The following is a 13,539-nucleotide window of genomic DNA, read 5'->3' as shown; positions in this document are numbered from 1 at the left end:
CTGTGTACTTGTACTACCAGTTGTTATGAGCATCTGTGGATTTCTAAATATTTCAGTCCTCAGTTTGCAACTGTATAGTGATGATGGGTCAGTTTAGAGCTGTCAATCAATGTTAATAATTGATCTTAACATCTGTACATTATTTTAGGAGCACAAATACTTTTACTTCATTCTGAGGATGAGCAGACGTTCAATATAATTCTCATTTCCTGGTCAAAGACTCCTGCTAGTCAGAGAGGATCTGGGCTGGATTGGAAAGCTTCTGAGAGGAAAACCTTCACTCTGGACTGGACTGAGAACGGAGCAGCCTCAGCTTCCTGGAGCCTGACTTGCCTCTGTGGTCTCAGGCTGTGTGGGCTGACATCACAGTGAAACTACTGAGATCACAGAGCCTTTGAGATCACAGGCTGACTTCCTTTTTAATCCCTAAAATGAAGAATAAAAATGTTGTGTCTGTGTTTGTGTTGCTGCATCAGTTAAACAGTGACTGTGACAGAGGGGGTGTAGCTCAGTGGTAGAGCGCATGCTTTGCATGTATGAGGCCCCGGGTTCAATCCCCGGCATCTCCAGCTGGTCCTTTGGAGCCTTCATCTTGTCAGCTAAATTGATCATTAAATGTGACAACAGTTGATAACAAACTACCAGAAGAGAAACCAGTCTGTTGCATATCAAAGTATTTGTAGCAGGGTCAGTGTGACTGTGAGCCTTCATAGCCAGCATGAAGGAGCTGGTTTTATCTTTGCTGGGGAAATCCCACACACAGCTGCTCTCAGTTCCAAATGTGTGTGTCCTCACTCCTCCGTCCTCCTGCTGCCCTCAGAATACAGACACAATTCAACCTGGCAAGTTTGGAGCATAGAAGTGCTCCTGAAGAGATGTGTGTCAGCCCACAGCTGGCTGTTCTTACCTGGAACCTCAAGATGAAACTGCTTCCACAGATTGGAAATGAATCTGATGTTGACTTTTGGACAAATCACCTGTTCATCAGTTCATCATCACTTCCATCCATTTCTACTGCTTATCTTGTTATAGAAAGGAGTCTATCTGCTGTGTGACTGAGGCAGTTACTGTGAGCTGCTGCATGTCTCAGTGTGTGTGTGTGTGTGTGTGTGTGAGTGTGTGTGTTGTGGCAGGATAGCGCCACACTCCCCACCGTGAGGGGCAGTGTGGCAGACGATAGTGAGTGGTCACCTAGAAGTAGACCTGGTCCGACCCTTCTTCGTCTTTTCCACTTCCTCTCCCTCCTTTACGGAGCCGACAGCCGTGCGTGGTGGCGTCTCGCTGGTCAGCAGATTGGTTACAAACAAAGGTATGCATGCTTGCTCTGCTCCATTATTCAGTGTCATGGGCCCCCTGTTTACTCCAGTTTTGCTCCGTCCAGCGGTGTGGTGTTACTGGGAGCTGGGCTGTCTCCCTTGGGCCAGTGTGTGCGTGGTGCGCTTTCTGTGGGTAAGACGCGTAGTTGTCTGCCTTTCATATCAAGCTGCCGATGATCTGTGGTGTTCTGATTATCCTCTCCCGGCCATCGTTTGTGTAGTCTGGGCTGCGGACTTCCTCCTCCTACCTCGTCTGACGCCACGATTCTGCTCTCCGGTAGGAAATGTTTATTCTTAGCTTTTGTTATTCTGTAATGACCTTCATCCACATTTTAATTAGGTTAACTTGTTTATTTTGCAGTGCGCAGCCGTCAATTGCTGCTGTGAGCCTCGCTGCTGTTTTGGTTCTTCCTCTTCTTCTTCAGTCTGGATTCTTGCTGATTCGGCTCATAACGGCTCTGATCCCAGTAACGGCGGTTAAAGCCGTGCACTACGGCCTTTATAAGAGCCTCAACGTGGGCCAAGAGAGGGCATCCCGACCCTCATCGGCGCTGAGCCATCCCCCTTGGAGACTGGTTTTACTTAGAGGGGCAGACATTTCCTTAATTACTTGAGTTTATTCCTTTTCTATTTGTTATTTCTTTCTTTGAATTATTACTGTTAGTTTTTGTGGGTTACATTTGATTTATTGTTTAGAACCCTTATTATTATTATTATTATTATTATTATTATTATTATTATTATTATTATTATTATTATCATAGCCTTTTGCTCCCCATTTTGATCATTTGGATTTAAAACAGTTTCTGCTGGGTTATTTGTGGTAGTGATATTTAGTTCGTGTGTGAGGGTTGCCTTGATTTCATGTTTTTGATGGTGTTCTTTTCTTTTCTTTTACAGGTGTGGAGGGCCCAGATCGGCAGCGGTCCCCCTGGTGGTGGTTCCTTATTCATGTTTTTTTGGTTTGCTGTGTCACGGGTGCAGTGTAGTTTTTTTGGATCCCTCCCTTTTCGTGACCGCTGTCGTGGTAAGCCCCAGCCCTGTCCCCTTTTCCTTTCGGTAATTCCTCTTGCACTCCTTATTATATCCATTGGTATTCATTTAGTCTGTTGCTCATTTTAAACTATTTTTCTAATAAAAGTATTTTTATAATTGGAAATCACGGTCCTGTCCTGTTGTATCTCTCGAACTGTGTGCCTTTGTTCAAGTGGAAGCCTGGTCATTTTGAAATTTTGTTTATATACTGGGGTGAAAGCCCCCAGGTGGCGTTGTTGGCAACTGTTCCCCACCGCTCGCCTTGCCACAGTTCGAACCTTAAAAAATGCAACAGTAAAGTAGTAAGAGTTGCTTCGAACCTCAAAATAATGCGACAGTGATGTCAGAATAATTGGTAATGATCTCAAACTGATGTCGTAAGAATTGCTAATGAACTCAAGATGATGCTAACAGTAATGTAGTGATAGTTGCTAAGAAACTAGTAATGTAGTAAGAGTTTCGAACAACCTCAAAGTGATGCTGACAGTCATGTAGTAAGTGTTTCGAACAACTTCAAAGTGACGCTGACAGTCATGTAGTGAGAGTTGCTAATGAACTCAATTTAATGCTACAGTGATGTCGTAAGAATTGCTAATAAACTCAAACTGATACTAACAGTAATGTAGTGATAGTTGCTAATAAACTCAAAGTGATGCTGACAGTCATGTAGTAAGAGTTGCTTCGAACCTCAAAATAATGCGACAGTGATGTCAGAAGAATTGGTAATGAATTCAAGATGATGCTAACAGTAATGTAGTGATAGTTGCTAATAAACTCATTGATGCTTACAGTAATGTAGAAAGTGTTTCGAAAAACCTCAAAGTGATGCTGACAGTCATGTAGTAAGAGTTGCTAATGAACTCAAAATGATGCGACAGTGATTTAGTAAGAATTGCTAATAAAATAAAAATGATGCTAACAGTAATGGAGTGAACGTTTCGAATAAGCTCAAAGTGATGCTGACAGTCATGAACTAAGAGTTGCTACGAACCTCAAAATAATGCGACAGTAATGTAGTAAAAGTTGCTACGAACCTCAAAATATTGCGACAGTGATGTCGGAAGAATTGCAAATGAACTCAAAATGATGCTAACAGTAATGTAGTGATAGTTGCTAATCAACTCAGTGATGCTTACAGTGATGTAGTAAGTGTTTCGAACAACCTCAAAGTGATGCTGACAGTCATGTCGTAAGAGTTGCTACGAACCTCAAAATAATGCGACAGTGATGTCGGAAGAATTTCTAATGATCTCAAAATGATGCGACAGTGATGTAGTAAGAATTGCTAATGAACTCAAAATGATGCTAACAGTAATGGAGTGAGAGTTTCGAATAACCTCAAAGTGATGCTGACAGTCATGTAGTAAGAGTTGCTTCGAACCTCAAAATAATGCGACAGTAATGTAGTAAAAGTTGCTACGAACCTCAAAATATTGCGACAGTGATGTCGGTAGAATAGCTAATGAACTCAAGAAGATGCTAACAGTAATGTAGTGAACGTTTCGAATAACCTAAAAGTGATGCTGACAGTCATGTAGTAGGTGTTGCTACGAACGTCAAAATAATGCGACAGTAATGTAGTAAAAGTTGCTACGAACCTCAAAATATTGCGACAGTGATGTCGGAAGAATTGCTAATGAACTCAAAATGATGCTAACAGTAATGGAGTGAACGTTTTGAATAACCTAAAAGTGATGCTGACAGTCATGTAGTAGGTGTTGCTACGAACGTCAAAATAATGCGACAGTAATGTAGTAAAAGTTGCTACGAACCTCAAAATATTGCGACAGTGATGTCGGAAGAATTGCTAATGAACTCAAGATGATGCTAACAGTAATGTACTGATAGTTGCGAATGAACTCACAGTGATGCTGACAGTAATTTAGTAAGAGTTGCTACGAACCTTTAAATAATGCAACAGTAATGTAGTAAGAATTGCTAATGAACATAAAATGATGCTAACAGTAATGGAGTGAAAGTTTCGAATAACCTCAAAGTGATGCTGACAGTCATGTAGTAAGAGTTGCTACGAACCTTAAAAAATGCAAAAGTAAAGTAGTAAGAGTTGCTTCGAACATCAAAATAATGTGACAGTGATGTCAGAAGAATTGGTAATGATCTCAAACTGATGGGACAGTGATGTCGTAACAATTGCAAATGAACTCAAGATGATGCTAACACTAATGTAGTGATAGTTGCTAATAAACTAGTAATGTAGTAAGAGTTTCAAACAACCTCAAAGTGATGCTGACAGTAATGTAGTAAGAGTTGGTACGACCCTCAAAATGATGCGACAGTGATGTAGTAAGAATTGCTAATGAACTCATTGACGCTTACAGTAATGTAGTAAGAGTTTCGAACAACTTCAAAGTGATGCGACAGTGATGTAGTAAGAATTGCTAATGAACTCATTGACGCTTACAGTAATGTAGTAAGAGTTTCGAACAACTTCAAAGTGATGCTGACATTCATGTAGTAAGAGTTGCAAATGAACTCAATTCAATGCTACAGTGATGTCGAAAGAATTGCTAATAAACTCAAACTGATACTAACAGTAATGTAGTGATAGTTGCGAATAAACTCAAAGTGATGCTGACAGTAATGTAGTAAGAGTTGCTACGAACCTTTAAATAATGCAACAATAATGTAGGAAGACTTGGTATGACCCTCAAACTGATGCGACAGTGATGTAGTAAGAATTGCTAATGAACTCAATTTGATGCTAACAGTAATGGAGTGAAAGTTTCGAATAACCTCAAAGTGATGCTGACAGTCATGTAGTAAGAGTTGCTGCGAAACTCAAAATATTGCGACAGTGATGTCGGAAGAATTGCTCATGAACTCAAAATGATGCTCACAGTAATGTAGTGATAGTTGCTAATCAACTCAGTGATGCTTACAGTAATGTAGTAAGTGTTTCGAATAACCTCAAAGTGATGCTGACAGTCATGTACTAAAAGTTGCTACAAACCTCAAAATAATGCGACAGTGATGTCGGAAGAGTGGCTAATGATCTCAAAATGATGCGACAGTGATGTCGTAAGAATTGCTAATGAACTCAAAATGATGCTAACAGTAATGGAGTGAAACTTTCGAATAACCTCAAAGTGATGCTGACAGTCATGTAGTAAGTGTTGCTACAAACCTCAAAATAATGCGAAAGAAATGTAGTAAAAGTTGCTACGAACCTCAAAATACTGCGACAGTAATGTCGGAAGAATTGCTAATGAACTCAAGAAGATGCGAACAGTAATGTCGTGATAGTTGCTAAGAAACTCAGTGATGCTTACAGTAATGTAGTAAGAGTTTCGAACAACCTCAAAGTGATGCTTACAGTCATTTAGTAAGAGTTGGTAATGAACTCAATTCAATGCTACAGTGATGTCGTGAGAATTGCTCATAAACTAAAATGATGCTAACAGTAATGTAGTGATAGTTGCTAATGAACTCAAAGTGATGCTGACAGTAATGTAGTAAGAGTTGCTACGAACCTTAAAATAATGCAACAATAATGTAGGAAGAGTTGCTACGAACCTCAAAATAATGTGACAGTGATGTCAGAAGAATTGCTAATGATCTGAAAATGATGCATCAGTGATGTAGTAAGAATTGCTAATGAACTCAAAATGATGCTAACAGTAATGGAGTGAAAGTTTCGAATAACCTCAAAGTGATGCTGACAGTCATGTAGTAAGAGTTGCTGCGAAACTCAAAATATTGCGACAGTGATGTCGGAAGAATTGCTCATGAACTCAAAATGATGCTAACAGTAATGTAGTGATAGTTGCTAATCAACTCAGTGATGCTTACAGTAATGTAGTAAGTGTTTCGAATAACCTCAAAGTGATGCTGACAGTCATGTACTCAGAGTTGCTACAAACCTCAAAATAATGCGACAGTGATGTCGGAAGAATTGCTAATGATCTCAAAATGATGCGACAGTGATGTCGTAAGAATTGCTAATGAACTCAAAATGATGCTAACAGTAATGGAGTGAAACTTTCGAATAACCTCAAAGTGATGCTGACAGTCATGTAGTAAGTGTTGCTACAAACCTCAAAATAATGCGACAGTGATGTCAGAAGAATTGGTAATGATCTCAAACTGATGGGACAGTGATGTCGTAAGAATTGCTAATGAACTCAAGATGATGCTAACAGTAATGTAGTGATAGTTGCTAAGAAACTCAGTGATGCTTACAGTAATGTAGAAAGAGTTTCGAACAACCTCACAGTGATGCTGACAGTCATTTAGTAAGAGTTGCTAATGAACTCAATTTAATGCTACAGTGATGTCGTAAGAATTGCTAATAAACTAAAAATGATGCTAACAGTAATGTAGTGATAGTTGCTAATAAACTCAAAGTGATGCTGACAGTAATGTAGGAAGAGTTGCTACGAACCTTAAAATAATGCAACAATAATGTAGAAAGAGTTACTACGAACCTTAAAATAATGTGACCGTGATGTCAGAAGAATTGCTAATGATCTCAAAATGATGCGACAGTGATATATTAGGAATTGGTAATGATCTCAAAATGATGCGACAGTGATGTCGTAAGAATTGCTAATGAACTCAAAATGATGCTAACAGTAATGGAGTGATAGTTTCGAATAACCTCAAAGTGATGCTGACAGTCATGTAGTAAGTGTTGCTATGAACCTCAAAATAATGCGACAGTAATGTAGTAAGAGTTGTTACGAACCTCAAAATATTGCGACAGTGATGTAGTAAGAATTGCTAATGAACTCAAAATGATGCTAACAGTAATGGAGTGAAACTTTCGAATAACCTCAAAGTGATGCTGACAGTCATGTACTAAGAGTTGCTACGAACCTCAAAATAATGCGACATTGATGTCAGAAGAATTGCTGAAGATCTCAAAATGATGCGACAGTGATTTAGTAAGAATTGCTAATGAACTCAAAATGATGCTACAGTGATGTTGTGAGAATTGCTCATAAACTCAAAATGATGCTAACAGTAATGTAGTGAAAGTTGCTAATAAACTCACAGTGATGCTGACAGTAATGAAGTAAGAGTTGCTATGAATCTTAAAATAATGCAACAATAATGTAGTAAGTGTTGCTACGAACCTCAAAATAATGCGACAGTAATGTAGTAAAAATTGCTACGAACCTCAAAATATTGCGACAGTGATGTCGAAAGAATTGCTAATGAACTGAAGATGATGCTAACAGTAATGTAGAGATAGTTGCTAAGAAACTCAGTGATGCTTACAGTAATGTAGTAAGTGTTTCGAACAACCTCAAAGTGATGCTGACGGTAATTGAGTAAGAGTTGCTACGAACCTTAAAATAATGCAACAATAATGTAGTAAGAGTTGCTACGAACCTCAGAATAATGTGACAGTGATGTCAGAAGAATTGCTAATGATCTGAAAATGATGCGACAGTGATGTAGTAAGAATTGCTAATGAACTCAAAATGATGCTAACAGTAATGGAGTGAAAGTTTCGAATAACCTCAAAGTGATGCTGACAGTCATGTACTAAGAGTTGCTACGAAACTCAAAATATTGCGACAGTGATGTCGGAAGAATTGCTCATGAACTCAAAATGATGCTAACAGTAATGGAGTGAAACTTTCGAATAACCTCAAAGTGATGCTGACAGTAATGTAGGAAGAGTTGCTACGAACCTTAAAATAATGCAACAATAATGTAGTAAGAGTTACTACGAACCTTAAAATAATGTGACCGTGATGTCAGAAGAATTGCTAATGATCTCAAAATGATGCGACAGTGATGTAGTAAGAATTGGTAATGATCACAAAATGATGCGACAGTGATGTCGTAAGAATTGCTAATGAACTCAAAATGATGCTAACAATAATGGAGTGAAAGTTTCGAATAACCTCAAAGTGATGCTGACAGTAATTTAAGAAGATTTGCTACGAACCTCAAAATAATGCGACAGTAATGTAGTAAGATGTCTGTGTAGGTTCTCATTCATCCAGGTCATCGTAGATCGAAGCGAAGTAAAATCTGGTCAACTGGACGTAAGTTTATCTTGAAGACGTTTCACCTCTCATCCGAGAGGCTTCTTCAGTTCTAGTGAAGAGTGTGGAAACTCCAGCTTATAAACCTGTGTGGGAGTGGTCAGTGCTATTGTGGTGGAAACGACCCTCCCGAGACTCACCTGGCCTCCCCAAACGACAGTCGTTGTGAGGTGTCAGGGAGTTTCAGGGGTGGTCGTTAGGGAGTTTCACCGACCACTCAGATGCTAATGGGCTGTGCTGGCATCAGCCGTTCCACATGGGTCTTTCAGCTGAGCTCTTTGGGGAAGTTTTGAAAGGACTTGGTTGTAAATAGGTGAAAGGAAATGTCGCAGTCCACCTCCTCTGTTCAAAGATGGTTTCTCTATCCTGACGTGGATGGCTTCTTTAACTCCTCTTTCAAACCATCTGTCCTCTCTGTCGAGTATTTGGACATGGTCGTCCTGGAAGGAGTGGCTTTCCTCCTTGAGGTGGAGGAAAACCGCTGAGTCCTGTCCTCCAGAGTTGGCTCTTCTATGTTGGGCCATGCGCTTGTTGAGGGGCTGTTTGGTTTCCCCTATGTAGAGATCCGTGCAGGCCTCACTGCATCTGACAGCGTATACCAGATTGCTTTTCTGGCTGTGAGGGGTGGGATCTTTGGGGTGAACCAGCCTTTGTCTCAGAGTGTTGTCTGGTTTAAAAGACACAGGGATGCGGTGCTTATTATAGATTCTCCTTAATTTCTCAAGTCCTTTCAAAGCTTCCCCAAAGAGTTCAGCTGAAAGACCCATGTGGAACGGCTGCTGCCAGCACAGCCCATTAGCATCTGAGTGGTCGGTGATACCCCCTAACGACCACCCCTGAAACTCCCTGACACCGCACAACGACTGTCGTTTGGAGAGGCCAGGTGAGTCTCGGGAGGGTCGTTTCCACCACAATAGCACTGACCACTCCCACATAGGTTTATAAGCTGGAGTTTCCACACTCTTCACTAGAACTGAAGAAGCCTCTCGGATGAGAGGTGAAACGTCTTCAAGATAAACTTACATTGCAGATCATCAATAACCAAAGCTACTAAGGAGGATTACAGTTTGTCCTTGCAGGAGTCAGTGACTTAATAGAGTCTAACAAAGGGTTGGACCTGAATGAGACAGTCACCCTTCAACATGGGGCCATGGCAGAGGGAACCAAGAACACTACAATGGGGGTGAGAGTGGAGCCATGATGGACTCACAGTTCATCACCTCCACCATCATGTGGACCACCTGATCACCTCTCCCTCAACCTCTAAATAACTCATTCCCTGACCGGGAATCAAATCCGGTCCGCGGCGGTGAGAGCGCCGAATCCTAGCCACTAGACCATCAGGGACCACACTGAGCTCTCCAACAACAGAGACTATACACAATGACTCAAGAACACAGGACTCTGTGGTCTCAGCTTGAGATGCAGAGGGTCCACCAAGACCACCAGACACCTCAGCCTCCTAAAGACAGTCCACCCCCAGGATCCTGCCCCCCTCTGCTCCAACTCAGCCCTCCATTCATAACGTGACTTTCGCTACATCCGAACTGCCAAGTACCAACATACGTCCTCCTGCTACGACCTACAGCTACGTCCTCCTGCTACGACCTAAACATGGCGGCACCACTCAGACACCCGAGAAGATTGGTGGTGAAGCACGAACTCTGCTGGCAGAGTACAGATACCGCAATTAGGTAGACAGCACCAACGAAAGCCCCACCTGCTGGCCTGACTGTGGTACTGCACTCCACTCTGAACAAACCCTTCACTCATTCTCTATTATTAAGCACGTTAACGCACCTGTACAGGTGTGTTCACATTATATACATATGATATATTTATGCTTGGCCGTTTTTGATGAACTTGGGCGGTACTCTGGTGCAGGGATGAGGTCATGGAGCTGATCTGGGAGCAGTCCTGATGTTAAATGCTGTGATGAAGGACAGTGTGGAGGAAAAATGAGTCAAATTTAAATTGTCCACAGTTTAACGTTGTTGGCAGGACTCCAACCTGAGCAGGGAGACCCCAATGGATTTCTAGTCCATCGCCTTCACCACTCGGCCACAACGACCACATTCACACACTTTTGTAGGAGACTGAAATTAGACAATGAAAGTTCATGTCAGCACAGTCAAATATTTTTTGTCCTCTCTCAAAGACAAACTATTTGTGTGTGTGTGTGTGTGTGTGTGTGTGTGTGTGTGTGTGCCAGTGTTGTGACTGAGCAGTGAAGAAGACGACCTTCTGACTCCATTTTCTTTGTTGCTCTTCTATCAGTTCCTCAGTTTCACTCATCAAGTGAAGCAGCTTTGACAGGTTTACTTCTCTGTGTGTTCACAACTTTGGTCTTTAAACTCCTGACAAACTCACCACGTCACACATTTGGTGAATTAAAGCAACAAATAATGACATCATGATGATTCAGGTTAGGGGGCACGGCCTGGAGGCAGAGTGGCCGTCTAGCAGAGTTGCTGGTTCAGTTCTCACTTCAGCTGGTGACCATGTTGAAGTGTCCTTGAGCAAGACACTGAGCCCCTCATTGCTCCTGATGACCAGCATCCAAGACCAACAAGCTTTTGATTGTCTCTGATTCTCTGAGGCAAAGTCCAACACAGGAAACAGAAACTCTTGAGGTTGTCTCACATTTTATAAAGAAACTCAGCACAGGACAGTGATAGGAGGCTGGTTTCCTTGATGTGGGCTTCACCTCCACTGCTGTCCACATTTAAATGCTGGCTGATGCTGGTCCCCTGTTGAAACCTGGACCAGACCAGGGACCTTCAGACCTTCAGTCTAACGCTGTTCCAGCATTGGATGAAAGAGACTGGTGCTCTCATCTTCTTCAACACTGACTTGTTCTACCAGGACAAGAGAATCTGAGCTTGGATGTCATTTAGCAGTCAAAGGCTTGTTAAACTGGTCAACATCAGCTGGTGTTCACTCTGATGATGTAGCGATGGTCTGGATTCTTCCTTCTGGAGCACCAAGCTGCTGGGAAGAAGCCTGATGATGTCAGAGTTGTGTTCAGTGGCTCCTGCTGGGTCCATTTCTGACAAATGGGCTCCAAAGAGTTCACTGTTTCAAAGGCTCAGAGAAAGCAGCACATCATGGTGGTCAGGAGACGAGGTGGCCGAGTGGTTAAGGTGATGGACTGCTGATCCATTGAGCTCTGCAGGCGTGGGTTCCAATCCCATCCTTGTCGTAGGAGACTTTGGTTTCTGCTCCTAGATTCTGGAACGACTCTGAACTGTGAGGCTTTTCAAGAGGAGATCCTGCAGCACCAGAGAGCTTTAAAGGTTCGTTCCACCAAAATACTTTCTAATTTATAGTTTTAAAGGTTCATTCCACCAAAATACTTTCTAATTTATAGTTTTAAAGGTTCATTCCACCAAAATACTTTCTAATTTATAGTTTTAAAGGTTCATTCCACCAAAATACTTTCTAATTTATAGTTTTAAAGGTTCATTCCACCAAAATACTTTCTAATTTATAGTTTTAAAGGTTCATTCCACCAAAATACTGCTTTCTGTCCAACTTCTCAGTTTTAAAGGTTCCTTCAGTTGAGGGCTCCTGGTTCTGTGTGAGGGGTTGAGGGTCGATATGGGATGATGAGGAAGATTTCATGTCACGATGGTCCTGCTAAAGTAACTGAGAGTCATGACATCAAACAATGTCATCAAAATATGCTTGAACTCTTAAAATGGCAATAAAATCTACTGGAATCATTTTACCACAAACACTTTTATTGTGTTTTTGTGAGCATCATTTTTCAAACATTATAACATAAACTTTAAAAAGGGTCCATTCACTAACACTCTTACTTGAAGGTAGTCACTGATGTCAGTAAATAGCTGATAAAGATTTGTGTTCATGTTTTAGTTCTCTACTCTGACCTGTGCTGAGACACTGGACCAGAGAGGAAGACCTGCTCAGCCTCCTGCATGGACCAGTTCTGCAGCTCAGTGATGACGACGAGGGATTCAGCATTGAGTTCATTTTAAACTTTTTGGAGGAAACACCTGTAAATTAACCAGCAGTTACTGGTGATGCTTCACAGTTTCCAAGCTCAAACGGCCTCCTGCTTGTTGGACTCACAATTTCCAAAAATTGTAGACATCAAAAGTCAAATCATGTTTTTGTTTGGTTTTGTGTTGTTTTGTTTTTTACTGGAGGAAAACTTCAAATTGTGATGATGTGTCTGACTTAGAAACTGAACCCCCAAAAATCAAAAAGTCTCCTTCTTCTGTGCCGTGATCTCTGAGCTGATCATGATTGATCTCATCAATAATCCTTGGCAGCCGACCAGTCACACACAGCCCCCCCCCCACACACACACACTGAGACATGCAGCAGCTCACAGTAACTGCCTCAGTCACACAGCAGATAGACTCCTTTCTATAACAAGATAAGCAGTAGAAATGGATGGAAGTGATGATGAACTGATGAACAGGTGATTTGTCCAAAAGTCAACATCAGATTCATTTCCAATCTGTGGAAGCAGTTTCATCTTGAGGTTCCAGGTAAGAACAGCCAGCTGTGGGCTGACACACATCTCTTCAGGAGCACTTCTATGCTCCAAACTTGCCAGGTTGAATTGTGTCTGTATTCTGAGGGCAGCAGGAGGACGGAGGAGTGAGGACACACACTTTTGGAACTGAGAGCAGCTGTGTGTGGGATTTCCTCAGCAAAGATAAAACCAGCTCCTTCATGCTGGCTATGAAGGCTCACAGTCACACTGACCCTGCAACAAATACTTTGATATGCAACAGACTGGTTTCTCTTCTGGTAGTTTGTTATCAACTGTTGTCACATTTATGGATCACTTGAGCTGATAAGATGAAGGCTCCAAAGGACCAGCTGGAGATGCCGGGGATTGAACCCGGGGCCTCATACATGCAAAGCATGCGCTCTACCACTGAGCTACACCCCCTCTGTCACAGTCACTGTTTAACTGATGCAGCAACACAAACACAGACACAACATTTTTATTCTTCATTTTAGGGATTAAAAAGGAAGTCAGCCTGTGATCTCAAAGGCTCTGTGATCTCAGTAGTTTCACTGTGATGTCAGCCCACACAACCTTAGACCACAGAGGCAAGTCAGGCTCCAGGAAGCTGAGGCTGCTCCGTTCTCAGTCCAGTCCAGAGTGAAGGTTTCCCTCTCAGAAG

The 13,539-nt window shown here is 41.7% G+C and overlaps 1 long non-coding RNA gene and 2 other non-coding genes across 3 annotated transcripts; 2 read left to right on the top strand and 1 right to left on the bottom strand.

Annotated features, from left to right (window-relative positions):
• The first annotated feature begins 497 nt into the window (after nucleotides 1-497).
• On the top strand, nucleotides 498-569 carry trnaa-ugc (transfer RNA alanine (anticodon UGC)). The gene has a single exon. It is a non-coding gene; the product is annotated as a tRNA-Ala (tRNA).
• Nucleotides 570-1,379: 810 nt separating this feature from the next.
• LOC147270279 (uncharacterized) lies at nucleotides 1,380-12,349 on the top strand. The gene is made up of 4 exons (XR_015115677.1): nucleotides 1,380-1,449; nucleotides 1,538-1,593; nucleotides 1,678-2,343; nucleotides 12,251-12,349. It is a non-coding gene; the product is annotated as an uncharacterized LOC147270279 (long non-coding RNA).
• An 880-nt stretch (nucleotides 12,350-13,229) lies between these two features.
• On the bottom strand, nucleotides 13,230-13,301 carry trnaa-ugc (transfer RNA alanine (anticodon UGC)). The gene has a single exon. It is a non-coding gene; the product is annotated as a tRNA-Ala (tRNA).
• Between the last annotated feature and the right edge of the window lie 238 nt (nucleotides 13,302-13,539).

This window comes from Aulostomus chinensis, chromosome 1 (genome assembly GCF_037954235.1).
Source record: "Aulostomus chinensis isolate RoL2024-O1b breed Wild chromosome 1, RoL_Achi_v1.0, whole genome shotgun sequence".
NCBI classification, from domain to species: Eukaryota; Metazoa; Chordata; class Actinopteri; order Syngnathiformes; family Aulostomidae; genus Aulostomus; species Aulostomus chinensis.
The sequence above is the reverse complement of the archived record's forward strand: the minus strand, read 5'-3'. Positions and strand labels throughout refer to the sequence as shown.